At 40.8% G+C, this 13,747-nt stretch overlaps 1 protein-coding gene across 2 annotated transcripts in view; it reads left to right on the top strand.

Annotated features, from left to right (window-relative positions):
- Window positions 1-7,220: 7,220 nt before the first annotated feature.
- KIAA1958 (KIAA1958 ortholog) overlaps window positions 7,221-13,747 on the top strand; it is a 172,306-nt gene continuing 165,779 nt past the window's right edge. Inside the window, exon 1 of one of the 2 annotated variants that reach the window (XM_027105187.1) lies at window positions 7,221-7,360. The gene's annotated coding sequence lies outside the window, so the exon portion shown is untranslated. The remainder of the gene's footprint in view (window positions 7,361-13,747) is intronic. The other variant, XM_027105188.1, reaches the window with a different exon arrangement.

Genomic DNA, 13,747 nt, shown 5'->3' with positions numbered 1-13,747 from the left:
TGTGTGGTAGTATCTCATTGTTGCTTTAATTTGCCATTCCCTCGTGACATATGATGTTGAACATCTTTTCATATGCTTACTTTCCTCTATATCTTCTTTGGTGAGATGTCTGTTGAGGTCTTTGGCCCATTTTTAAATCAGGTTGTTTTCTTATTGTTGCATTTTAAGAGTTCTTTGTATATTTTGGATAACAATCCTTTATCAGATGTGTCTTTCGTAAATATTTTTTCCCAATCTGTGACTTGCTTTCTCATTCTCTTGACATTGTCTTTTGCGGAGCAGAAGTTTTTCATTTTAATGAAGCCCTGCTTATCAGTCATTTCTTTCATGGATCATGCCTTTGGAGTTGTATCTAAAAAGTCATTGCCATACCCAAGGTCATCTAGGTTTTCTCCTATGATATTTTCTAGGGAGTTTTAGTTTTGCATTTGACATTTAGATCTGTAATCCATTTTGAGTAATTTTTGTGAAAGGTGTAAAGCCTTTGTTTATTTATTATTTTGCATGTGTATATCCAGTTGTTCCAGCACCATTTGTTGAAAAGACTATCTTTGCTCCTTTGTCAAAGGTCAGTTGACTATATTCATGTGGGTATATTTCTAGGCTCTCTATTCTCCTACATTGATCTATTTATCCTTTCACTAATACCACGCTATGTGGTTACTTTAGCTTTATAGTAAGTCTTGAAGTCAGGTAATGTCAATCTTAACTTTGATCTTCAATATTGAGTTGGCTATTCTGGTTCTTTCGCCTCTCCATATAACTTTAGAATAAGTTTTTTCATATTCACAAAATAACTTGCTGGGATTTTGATTGGCTTTGAGTTGAATCTATATATCAACTTGGGATAAACTGATGTTTTGACAGTATTGAGTCTTCCTATCCATGAACATGAAATATCTCTTCATTTATTGTTATTCTTTGATATCTTTCATCACAGTTTGGTAGGTCTTCTTATATAGATCTTGCACATAGTTTGTTAGATTTGTATCTGAATATTTAAATTTTTTGAGTGCTAATATAAATGATAATGTGTTTTACATTTCAAATTTCACTTCATTACTGGTATATAGGAATGTGATTGACTTTTGTATATTAACCTTGTATTTTACAACCTTGCTATAATAATTTATTAGTTCCCAGAAGTTTCTTTGGTAATTTTTATAGCTTTTCTATATAGACAATTATGTCATCTGTGAACAGAGAGTTTTATTTCTTCCTTCCCAACTTGTATACCTTTTATTTCCTTTTAAGTTATTGCATTAGCTAGCACTTCCAGTATGATGTTGAAAAGCAGTAGTGAGAGGGGACATCCTTGCCTTATTCATGATCTTAATGGGAAAGCTTCTAGTTTCTCACCATTAAGTGTGATGTTAGTTGTAGGTTTTTTGTAGATATTCTTTATCAAATTGAGGAAGTTCCCCTCTATTCCTAGCTTACTGAAATATTTTATTATGAGTGGGTGTTGGACTTTGTCAAATGCTTTTTCTGCATCTATTTGTATAATCATGTGATTTTTCTCTTTCAGCCTGTTGATGTGGTAGATTACGTTAATGGACTTTTGAAAGTTGAACCATCCTTGCAAACCTAGGATAAATCCCACTTGGTTGTTTTTATGGCCTATATGTTCTTATGCCCACAAATTTCATATATTGAAATCCTAACCCCCCAAGGAGCCTTTGGGAGGTGATTAGATCATGAGGGTGGGGCCCTTATGACTGGGATTAATGCCCTTATAAAAGAGACCTCAGAGAGAGTTAGCTGGTCCCTTTCACCAAGCGAGGACATGGCAAAAAGGTGCCACCAGTGAATCAGAGCTCAGGCCCTCACCATACACCAGATCTGCCTGTGCCTTGGTCTTGGACTTCCCAGCCTCCAGAACTGTGCAAAATAACTTTCTGTTGTTTTTAAACCACCTAGTCTCTTTTTGTTATAGCAGGCTGAACAGGCTAAGAAAACTGTGCTATGTAAGTCTTTTTATATGTTGTTGGATTCAATTTGCTAATATTGTGTTGAGGATTTTTGCATCTAAGTTCATGAGAGATGTTGGTCTGTAGTTTTCTTGAAATGTCTTTCTTTGGTTTTGGTACTAGGGTAATGCTGGTTTCACAGGATGAATTAGGAATATTTTCTGTTTCTGTCTTCTGAAGGGGACTGTAGAGAACTGGTATAATTTTCTTCCTTAAATGTTTGTTAGAATTCATCAGTGAACCCATCTTGACCTGGTGCTTTCTGTTTTGGGAAGTTATTAATTACCATTTGCTTTATTCCATCTGTTCTGTATATCTTTGTTCTTCTTTTCTGGTCTTCTATTTCTTTCTGTCTTCCTTGAAAGAATCTCACAAAATATTTCCATTTCCCATTCCCATCCTTTGTACTACTTTGTCATACATTTTATTTCCACATATGTTTTAAACTCTACAGTATATTGTTTAATATTTTTGATAACAGTGAATTATCCTTTTAAAGATCAAAAAAATGAGAAAAAAGTCTTTAAATTTACCTATATGTTTACTCTTTGCACTGTCAACCTATCCATCACCAACTATCCAAACACATGAACATATCCAAGTTTCCTTCTGCCCCTTTGTAGCCATTTATGCCCATCCTTGATCCCATTTCCAGCAAGTACTGATCTGCTTTCTATAACTATAGATTAGTTTACATTTTCCTGGAATTTACATTAATGGAGCCATACAGTATGTATTTTCTGTTTGGCTTCTTTCAATCTGCGTAATTACTTTGAAATTTGTTCTTATCATTACATATATCAATAGTTCATTCCTTTTTATTACTGCTGAGCAGTTTGCCATTATATGAATACACCACAGTTTGTTTATCCATTCACCTGTTGATAGACATTGGGGTAGTTTCCAGCTTTTGGCTATTACAAATAAAGCTTCTGTGAACATTCATGTACCAAGTCCCTGTATTCTCTTGGGTATGAAATGACTGGATCATATGGTGTGCATATATTTAATTTTTTAAGAAATTGCCAAACTTTTTTCCAAAGTGGTTATACTATTTTACATTTCACTAACAATGTATAGGATTTCATTTCTTCACATTTTCATCAACACCTGATATGTAGAGCCTTTTAAATTTTAGCCATTCTAATAAGTATGTAGTAGTATCTAATTGTATTTTAACTTCCATATCCTTGATGAGGATGAGCATCTTTACATGTGCTTATTTGACATGCGTATATCGTCTTGATGAAGTGTCTGCTCAAATCTTTGCCCACATTTATTCCATTGTTTGTTTTATTATTGAATTTTGGGAGCTCTTTATATATTCAGGATACAAGTAATTTTTCAGATATTTGCAAATATTTTCTCCCTTTCAATAGATTGTCTTTTTATTCTCTTACCAGTGATACAGGAATAACAAAATTTTTTTAAATAGATGAGGTTTGGGCTTCCCTGGTGGTGCAGTGTCTAAGAATCTGCCTGCCATTGCAGGGGACACAGGTTCGAGCCCTGGTCTGAGAAAATCCCACATGCCGGGAGCAACTAAGCCCATGTGCCACAACTACTGAGCCTGCGCTCTAGAGCCTGTGAGCCACAACTACTGAGCCCACATGCCACAGCTACTGAAGCCTGCACACCTAGAGCCCATGCTCTACAACAAGAGAAGCCACCGCAGTGAGAAGCCCGCGCACTGCAACGAAGAGTAGCCCCCATTCGCCGCAACTAGAGAAAGCCCACGCACAGCAACAAAGATACAACACAGCCAAAAATAAAATTTTTAAAAAATAGATGAGGTTCAACTTATCAATCTTTTTCTTTACTGGATCATGCTTTCGGTATAATTCAGAAATCTTTGCCTAACTGAAAACTTATGGAAGTTTTACAGTTTTAAGTTTTGCATTTAGGTGTATTTAGCATTTCAAGTTAATTTTTGTACATGTGCAATGTGTGGATCAAATTTCATATTTCTGACTAGGGAAATCCAATTGTTCCAGCATCATTTGTTGAAAAACAGCAGAATAAAATAAAATTAGAACTTCAGAAATTAAAAAATATAATACATTAAAAAACTTTTCCATAATACAAGTTGAGGTTTCCATTACTGTAAGGTTAATGAAAAATACTGTTTAGTCACGAAAAGCACAAAAGCAATGTTAGTGCAACTTAAAAGTGTACACAATTGACCATATATTTATCTGAGAAAGTACCAAATGATTATAAGGAAGTCACATCCTAGCCAGTCTCTACTACTATAAGTCTAAGAACTTGAATTCTATTTAATTCTTTCCAGCACAGTAAGACAGCCAAAAACTTCTGCTTAGATTTTTTTTTTTTTTCCTGTTAACAACTGCTTTCTGCTTGATTTCCTGGCTTCTTGCCCCTTGCATGAACAGGCTAGGAATCAGCAAATGCTTTGAGGGAAAATATGTAGAATGACTGACTCCTTTTACTGTGATTGCCTTTCTTCTGGGATCTTAGCATCTCAAGCCCTAGTTACCCTGATAGACTTGACCTCCAAAATTTGTATCTCCAGCCCAATCAGACTATTGAAAGCTCTAGGATGCCTCTCTCAGATTTCTATACTCCTAGACACAGATCAACAATGCCATAAGGAGGAAACATGGCTTAGGATGGAGGATTCACTTCATCATGTTTCCCTTCTTGCTGGGCTCTTGGGAATCTCAAGCCTTGGCTGCCTGGATTGCTGTATAACAGGTTTAAACAGGCTTTTATTTTTTTTTAATGCAGCTTTTTATAGCTTTTAGTGGGAGAGTTAGTTTGTTCAACAAGGTACCTCATCATAGCTGGAAGCCTGCATCATTTAAAAAACTCATCAAGGTGGAAATATCCTTTAAACAAATGGGACTGCATTTAAATAGTTAATTGTGGTAAAAAACAAATAATACAAAATTTATCCCTTTGACCATTTTCAAGTGTACAGGTCAGTGGTTTATCCTCACATTGTTGTGTATCAGATCTCTAGAACTTTTTCATCTTGCAAAACTAAAACTCTATACTCATGGAACAACAACTCTCCATAATCCCCTCATTCCCTGGCAACCACCATAATACCCTGTTTCCATGATTGTGGCAACTCTAGGTACCTTATATAAGTGATTTTGACAACTCTAGGTACCTTATATACAGTATTTGTTGTTTTGCGGCTGGTTTATTTCACTTAGTGTAATGTCCTCAAGGTTCATCTATGTTGTAGCATGTGACAGGGTTGCTTTTTTAAGGCTGAATAATACTCTGTATGTATATGCCACATTTTGTTTATCCATTCATCCATCCTTGGACATTTTGGTTGCTTCCATCTCTGGGCTATTGTGAATAATGGTGCAGTGAACATGGGTTGCAAATGCCTCTTTAAGTTCTTGCTTCAAATTCTTTTGGATATATATACCTAGAGGTGGGATTTCTGGATCACATAGTAATTCCATTTTTAGTTTTTTGAGGACCCTCCATAGTGTTTTCCATAGTGGCAGCACCATTTTATATTTCTCCCAGCAATGCACAGGATTTCAATTTTCCCACAGGATTATGTACTTGAAACATGTGGCGATTAACTGTTTTTTCTTTTTTCTAATAAATTTATTTTATTTATTTATTTTTGGCTGCATTGTGTCTTTGTTGCTGCACGTGGGCTTTCTCTAGTTGTGGCAAGCAGGGGCTACTCTTCGTAGCGGTGTGCGGGCTTCTCATTGCAGTGGCTTCTCTTGTTGCGGAGCACAGGCTGTAGGCGTGCAGGCTTTAGTAGTTGTGGCATGTGGGCTCAGTAGTTGTGGCACATAGGCTCTACAGCGCAGGCTCAGTAGTTGTGGTGGATGGGCTTAGTTGCTCTGTGGCATGTGGGATCTTCCTGGCCCAGGGATTGAACTGGTGTCCCCTGCATTGGCAGGCAGATTCTTAACCACTGCACCACCAGGAAAGTCCCTGGTTTTTTTTCTTTTTTTTGGACACATTATTTATCAAAAATGTTTAAAGATTTTTAAATTCAGCCAGGAGGAGTGTTGATAGACACAGGTGTTAGGAATCCTTTCTCCTTTGTTCAGAAGTTAGTCTCTTTTTCTGCTCAGTCATACTCTTTTCTCCCCTCACTTACCCCAGGGTAGGAGGGAATGAGGTTTCCCTGTCACAGCTGGGGTGAGGCCAAGATGTCAGCACTACATATGGCTAATCAGATATGCTTTAAATGATAGTTATTGCCATTATTATTATTTTGGAGATGCTTAGGGCTGTAAGTAGAAAGGAGCACAGAGACAGACTGCCTGGGACGAATCTGGGTTCCTCCTACTATGTGATCTTGGGCAGCTTTCTTACTGTCTCTGTGCCTCAGTTTCCTCATGTGCAAAACAGCAATGCTAACAAGACCCATTTCATAGAGTTCTTAGGATTAAGCAAATTAATATTCGCTAAGCACTTAGTGTAAGTACTATGAAAGTGTTTGGTGGATAAGATAAAGGTGGAGGGCGCCTGGTCCAGCCTTACCTCCCTTGTGCCGAGCTGTGCAGGTGGTCTTATTATATGCTTCCCGGTCTTAGTGTGTTTTAGGTGTTATTCAGCAGACCGGCTCCCTCCACGGGATGGGTGCGTGTGGTTGTAGCTGTATTAGAAACTTCCACCGGGTAGCGGTGACTGTGGGTTGTACGTCTGTCGATCGGAGGTGTTCTTGCACATGCCTGGATGTAGAAGTGACTCCACTCAGCGCGTTAAAACAGGTATCACACGCCTGGCAAACCCAGGGTCTTGCAAGGAGGTCTGATCCTGGCATTTAGGTGGAGCTGTACGGAGCTGCGAAGGGCAGCGGGGGCCGCGGGCCTGGGGCGTGTGGCAGGAGGGGGGGTGCTGCCCAGTTGAGAACGCTGAGGGGATCGTGGCTCCCACGCCTGTCGGGCTGCGGAGACCGAGCTCGTGGTCGCGTGCCTGTAGCAGGAGGGTCGGTCCACACCTCCTCCGGACAGCCTCCGCCGCTAGCTCGGTGCGCGTCGTGGGAGGGCCGTTACACACTTCCTGTGGGTCTCCCGGACCACAGCGCGTTTCCGGTGCCGGCTGGAGGCCGGGGTCCGAGCCCCCGCCCCGCTCGCCGGCCCCGCCCCCGCCCGCGCCCCGCCCCCCGCCTGCCTGCCGCGTTCGGAGTCGGGCGCGCGGAGCTCGGGGCGCACGGAGCGGCGCGCGCCGGTCGGCGGAGCCAGGCTGGCGCCCCCGCCCCCAGCCCCTCGGTCCGTCGCCCGTCCGGCGCCTTCCCGTTCTACTTGCCTTCGCTCCCCGGCCCTGTGGCCGCGCTCCCTCCCTTCCCTCCGTCCCGCCCCCTCCAGCCCCTGCTGCCCGGCTCCTACAGGCCCCCTCGCTGCCCGCGTTCCTATGGACAGACGCACAGACACCTGCAGGTGGGTGAGAGCCCGCGCGCGGGGCGGGGACGAGCGCGCCGACGCTGCGCCCGGGACCGGGAGCCCCTTTGTGTGGGGGGCGGTCGCACTGGCGTCCGCGCCGCTTCCCCCCCGCCGGCGGCCTAGCAGTGACCCGGCTGAACCCTCCTTTTGTTCCTCTGGGCTTGTGGGGGGGGTGGCGCGAGAAGGCCGAGAGTCAGGGCTGAGAGCCGGGCGGCCGGACGTCGCCGGCGACGGCCTCGGGGGCGTGAGGGGGTAGAAACCCCCGGCGGCCGAGCGAGCGGCGGCCGCGGCTCTGGGTTGTCTCTCTGGGGCCGGCCCGCCGCCCAGCGTCTCCTGTCGCCGCCGCGGCCGCGGGCGCGCTGCGTGGGTCTGGCTCGCCCGCTCCCTCTCTGGGGTTTGTTGGAGGTGGGAAGGAGGGCGGGAAAGGGGAAAGAAAAGATCTGCTCTCTTAGTTTTCAAGTCTTGAGGAGGTTATGGAGAGAGAGGGAGAGAGGTGTTTCGGTGCTTTGCCAGACTTGTTTCCCTCCCGCGAGGCACGCCAAGGTGCGTTTGGGGCGTGTGTGAAGGAACGTGCATCGCTTGCGTCCCTTATTTATTGTTTCTGACGGAGAAGGGCTTTCTCCGAAGGGCTCTTCCGCCCCCCAACCCGTCTGAGGCTGCGCACAGTGATTTGTGTTTGTTATCAAATACATCGAGAAATAGATTTCCCTCGGTAGGAGAAGGTTGGGCTGACCAAAATCAGTGTTTTTTAGTATTCTGATGGCTTTCTTTCTTTCTCTCTTTCTTTCTCTTTCTTTCTTTCTTCTTTCTTTCTTTCTGATAAGGACTTAAAGGCAAGAAATAAAAGATGAATATGGTTGTGATGGTTACATATATGTATAACTTTTGGAGGTAAAGTTTTGTTATTTCCCAGACTCCTTAGGTTTAACATGACAGAATCTTCTACCTATTAAATAAACAGTTAACAAGTAAGTCACTTCCACAGTGGAGGTTAGACTGGAGTGCGATAAACAATTATCTAACTTTCTGTCCAGGCTAAAACCTTTATTTTTGCTGGTTTAAGATATGAGATCTTTCACGACATATGGGGAGAACATGAACGTTAGAACTGATCATCTCTCCCTGTGATTGTGCTTTCCCTATTTTATTATATGTATTTATGTATTCTCTGTTTATAACCCAACGACTGTGTTGTATATGGTGGATATAACTTTTGAAAAGCACTGTAAGTGATATTTCTGATTGGTATTATTTATGTTTTTTATGAACAGTTGCTATGTATTTGTAGATACTCAGATAATAAATGAAGTTGCATAAGCACCCAGAAAATTAATTTTCCAGATTCAGTTTTTTTTAATGGGTTTTTTTTTTTTTTTTTTTGGGCTGCATTGGGTCTCCGTTGCACGGGCTTTCCCTACTTGCGGGGGGGGGGCTACTCTTCGTTGTGGTGGGCGAGCTTCTCATTGCAGTGGCTTCTCGTTGCGGAGCTTGGGCTCTAGGCGCGTGGGCTTCAGTAGTTGTGGCACGCGGGCTCTAGAGCACAGGCTCAGTAGTTGTGGGGCACGGGCTTAGTTGCTCTGTGGCATGTGGGATCTTCCCAGACCAGGGCTTGAACCCGTGTCCCCTGCATTGGCAGGCGGATTCTTAACCACTGCACCACCAGGGAAGCCCTTCCAGATTCAGAGTTTAACGCAGGTGTGGATTTATATCTTTGCATTCACCTCTATCTACTGCTCATTTCTGGAGACTTTTTTTTTTTTTGCTTATTGTTTGAGAATCCATATTGACAAACTTAAATCTGATGGTTACCAAGGAGATCAAAAAAGAAAACACAGTTTTGGGGACACGCAGTTATATGTACAGCTATATGTAGGAAATGTAGTCTTTCTTAAAAAATAAAAGTATTATCATCCAAACATGAAGGAAAATTATTATGGTGGAAAAAATATTTGCTATTTAAATTTTTGTCAAGTAACGTGTAGAAATTTGTCAGAAAACAATATACAATTTAATATAGTGTTAACTAGGCAAACTGATTTTTGTCATTATAAAGAGGAGACAGTTTAGTATGCCTAAAATAGTGGTCTTTTTCTAGGAGAAAAATGTATCCTAGATTCTTGTCCTAGTTTTACATTAACACATTAATATTATTTCATGCCTTATTTTGTAAATGCCTGGAGTGTACATTTTTGTACACTTTACTTAAAACTTAGAAGAGGGTACATCTAACAAAGGTCATGCCAGCCTCTTTGATTAGTTCCTGTTTTGACTTCTGTTCTAGATTAGATAAATGAATTTAAACTCTGCACAGAGCTCAGTGTCAGGTGCTGGTAGGCCCTTGAGCAAAATACCTCTTCCTTTTCTAATAAGGATGGCCCAAAGAGGCTAAGTGTTGAAATTTGTTCAGACTTTACCATGAATGGTGGCATAGAGTTCTAAAACACTTCCAGAGTTTCAGCTCTTTAGATACAGACTCTTCATCAGCTCTTCCCAGTATTAAAAAAGATAAGCTAACAAATTGAATTGCATGTTTATGTATTTGTTTACATGGCTGTCAGTTGTAGCATTAAGGTTTAATGGAGTCACTGTGTAAACTAAACATTAAGAGTGTGGCCTGCATTGAGAATTGCTTGACAGAGTTGTAGCTGTGTCTAACAGTTTTCTGGGATTGGCATGGTGTGTTTACTTAGGCTGGCTAAAAGATAACACCTGGTTTTTTTGTTTTGTTGTTTGACTGTGATATGTAGATATTAATTGTTTTGTTTTGTGCTTTGTTTTTCTATAATTAACGGTACTATTTTAGTTAATCAGAAGCATTCCAGAGACTCTTTCATATTTTCATCTGATTTTTCGTCTGGTATGTTGGTGTTTAGGAAGGCATGTAAATTATTTTTCACATCTCATCGTTGAAATTTTTTTCTGCTGCTTTTGATACTATGACAAATGCTTCCAGAAATTTTGAATTTGCGTAAAGTTGGGTTTTAAATGTATCAGTAGCTGAGCAGTGGAATCTGATATTTACCAGTTTTTTTTTTTAACAACACTAAGCTCTCCACGGTTAAATTTGATAGGCTTTAAAATCCATAGACTTTTCTAGTCTTTTCCTGTTTGTTAGTTATTAGTGTGGTACCATTAAAAGACACTTAAAATGGGGCTTCCCTGGTGGTGCAGTGGTTGGGGGTCCGCCTGCCGATGCAGGGGACACGGGTTCGTGCCCCGGTCCGGGAAGATCCCACATGCCGCAGAGCGGCTGGGCCCGTGAGCCATGGCCGCTGAGCCTGCGCGTCCGGAGCCTGTGCTCCGCGGCGGGAGAGGCCACAGCAGTGAGAGGCCTGCGTACCGCAAAAAAAAAAGACACTTAAAATGTTCACTTTATGTTACCTGGAACCCTCAAACGACTAGTATTATCATTAGTAATAACCAGGGGGAAAGCTGAAAAGTTAACAATTTTATTCTTTATAAAAGATCTGGGACTTTCAAGTTCTTTTTCCTAAAGTTTTTTGTAGCTTGGGAAAGTAGGCCTGACTGTGAGAGGTGCGGACAGTGACCTCTCGTTCCAGCCTTTAACGTCCTGCGTTGTTTAAGAGCAGTACATACCCTTGCTGCTTGCCGAAAATGCAGAATTCATTCTTGGACTAATATTCTGCTACCAGATGTATGAGGCTGGCTCTAAAGAAGCTTTTTCTCTTAAATACTGTCAAAAATAGAGAAGCTGAAGATTGGAGAGAAGCCATTTATTTTGAACAGTTTACTTTTTGACAGTTTGTGTTTGTAAAGAAACCTGCTCATAATATTTAGTGAAGAGACCTACATAGTCGCCTGAAGAAACCCCACAGGTTTCTTTTTTGCCTTGAAGAAAGTTTCCATAGAGCTTAACTCTTCCATGGTACTTCTTGACTTTGCTTCTGATTAGTTGATTTATGGACTTTATTTACCAGCATGATTGGAGAATTCTTTTGCTATACTGAAATTGCACTCTGCCTGTGCTCTCCTCTGTTTCCTAGGTAACAAATGCACTGCACAGATTCCATAATGAGGACTGTGGTTGGCTAGTTACAGTGTAAATTCTGTTGTTTGGTAAAGCTTAGTCTCAAATTCAAATAAAGGTCAAGAAACCAAAAGTACTGAAAATGCAAATTTTTGCATTTTATTTTGTATGCAGTGTCAACAAAGTGTAATACCCTTTTCTGGAGAAAGGCAAATTATGCAGCAGTATGCATGTTTGTTTTGCAGAGTCTCACACTTAAACCGTTGGAGAGCTTTTTGAGTATTGCATATTGGTAAAACCAGTGTCTCTAGTGACAAAGAAGATGTATTTCAGAAACACTTTATCAGAGCCCGTGAGCCATGGCTGCTGAGCCTGTGTGTCTGGAGCCTGTGCTCCACAACGGGAGAGGCCACAGCAGTGAGAGGCCCGTGTACCGCAAAAAAAAAAAAAGAAACACTTTATCACACTTAAAGTAATATAGAAAGCAAAGGGATGTGGTCTAGGACATCAGTAATTGGTCCTTTTGTACTGAAAGAAAAGTAGCATCAAAAGATAAATTGTGCAACTTTATGTTAAATATAAATTTAAAAAACTTTAAGAAGACATTAAATCATTTAAGAAACTTTTTAAAACATTGAAAGTCTTACCACAAATGGTAAAGTTTTCTTCCAGCTTTTTTCCCCCTCTGATCTGCCTGAATGTTGACCAGCCTGGCACAAGGGAGCAGGGCTTCAAGTTGGAGAATTGCTTTCCCCTCCACCTTACTTCCTCTTGGGCCTCTGTAGCTCTGGATGCAGGGCAAGAAGTAGTGCAGCTGCTAGTAATGATTACCTGTTTGTTCAAAAACAAAAAACACAAAAATAACTTTCAAAGAATTCCATTAATACCCATTGCAAACATCTTTTCGTTTGATACCTGAAAACTTTTTTTTATTTGTTAATCATCAAGGATTCCATTAGCTGAAATTTTTTTTTAAAATTCTTTTGAGTTCTAGAGAATTATCCAGAGTTGCCTCCATTACTCTCCCTTCCTTGGCTGAATTGTTTTTGGGTTATTTTATTTACCTTTTTAGTTCATTAAAATGTCAGGAATAGGACATATCTCGGTTGGATTTCTCTCTTCTTGATTTTTCTCAAAACTGACACTACTTTAACCTCTTCCGTCCTTTTCTACTTGCCAATATTATGTCCCTTCACTTTTCCCTTGTCAGTATCTTCCCTGTTTTCCCTTGTAAATACTTAACTGTTTAAAAAATTTTATTGTTGCATATAAGCCATAATCACCACATAGCAAAAGCTCTACTTTTTCTGTTACAAGGCTTCATACTTAGTGGAATATTATCAATATCTGAACTCTTACCCAACTAGGACTACTTTCTCTCTCTAGCCTGTATTCGTTTTTAAGGGCTGCTGAAACAAAGTACGACAGACTGGGTGGCTTCAACAACAAAAATTTATTTATTTTTTACAGTTCTGGAAGCTGTAAGATGTTGGCAGGGTTGGATTCTTCTAAGGCCTCTCTCCTTGGCTTGTAGATCGTTGTTTTCCTTAGGTATCTTCACATGGTCCTTCCTATGTGCCCCTCTGTGACCTAATCTCCTCTCTTCCTGTAAGGACATCAGTCTATATCCTTAGGATTCACCCAAATGACCTCATTTACCTTAATTACCTCTTTAAAGGCCCAATCTCCAAATACAGTCTCATTCTGAAGTACTGGGGGTTAGGACTTCAGTGTATGAATTTGGAGGGAACACAATTCAGCTGATAATACAGCCTCTTCCTCCACCAATGTCTTTCATACATACATACATACATACATACATACATACTTCATTCCATATGTGTAATTTTATAGTGGTTTTCATCTTTTATACCTTTTTTACTCTCTTGGCATTTTTTCACTTGAGTGCAAGGTCCAGTAGACAGCAATATGATCAACTTCGTATGCCATTAAAAATAATTAAAGTGGGGAGTTAAAGGCTTTATTTTGTTTTTATTCACTCTTCATATTATTTTTAAATACTTTATTTTGGATAGTTTAAAGTAGAAAATTCTTAATCATCGGTTTCAAATGCAGGAGAATCTCAGTGTAGCCAAATTTAGTGAAACTGCTGATGCTGTTTTCTTGTGAATTCTAAGGACATGTTTCTTTTGGTGCTCTTTTTCAGATATTGGCCTTGCTACTTGCATGGTAAATTACACGCCATTCTGATCAGTTCACACCTTCCTTGGCTGATGACTCTTGAATCTGATATCCACTCAGGGCCTCTCTGCTGAAATCCAGATGTATACAACAACCAACTGGACACAGTCATTTGATCTGCCACAAACACTTCACATTCAGCATGCCCAAAACTTGATTTATCTTTCTCTTCATATCTGTCTTTTCTTGTGTTC

This window comes from Aethalodelphis obliquidens, unplaced genomic scaffold (genome assembly GCF_003676395.1).
Source record: "Aethalodelphis obliquidens isolate GAN/ISIS:26980383/991018 unplaced genomic scaffold, ASM367639v1 scaffold7, whole genome shotgun sequence".
Classification (NCBI taxonomy): Eukaryota; Metazoa; Chordata; class Mammalia; order Artiodactyla; family Delphinidae; genus Aethalodelphis; species Aethalodelphis obliquidens.
The sequence above is the reverse complement of the archived record's forward strand: the minus strand, read 5'-3'. Positions and strand labels throughout refer to the sequence as shown.